This window comes from Equus asinus, chromosome X, assembly GCF_041296235.1.
Source record: "Equus asinus isolate D_3611 breed Donkey chromosome X, EquAss-T2T_v2, whole genome shotgun sequence".
Lineage (NCBI taxonomy): Eukaryota > Metazoa > Chordata > Mammalia > Perissodactyla > Equidae > Equus > Equus asinus.
Genome location: NC_091820.1, coordinates 24479204 through 24479437, shown reverse-complemented (window position 1 = coordinate 24479437; position 234 = coordinate 24479204).

Here is a 234-nt window from a genome sequence, read left to right as displayed (position 1 = left end):
AATTTTAAAAATATTTTAAAATGTATAGTATGTGGGCTTCTTTATCAACACTTTAAATAACAAACTAGTGGCAGGTCTCATATCTACCTTAATATCAAAGCAGTGATCAATATAATTGAAATTTCCAAATATCTATAATGTGATAAGAAAATATCTGAGATTTCCATTGGTGACTGTGATGAGGGACCCCTAAGATCACCACTCTATTCAGAGATTTGCTAGAAGATCTCATGG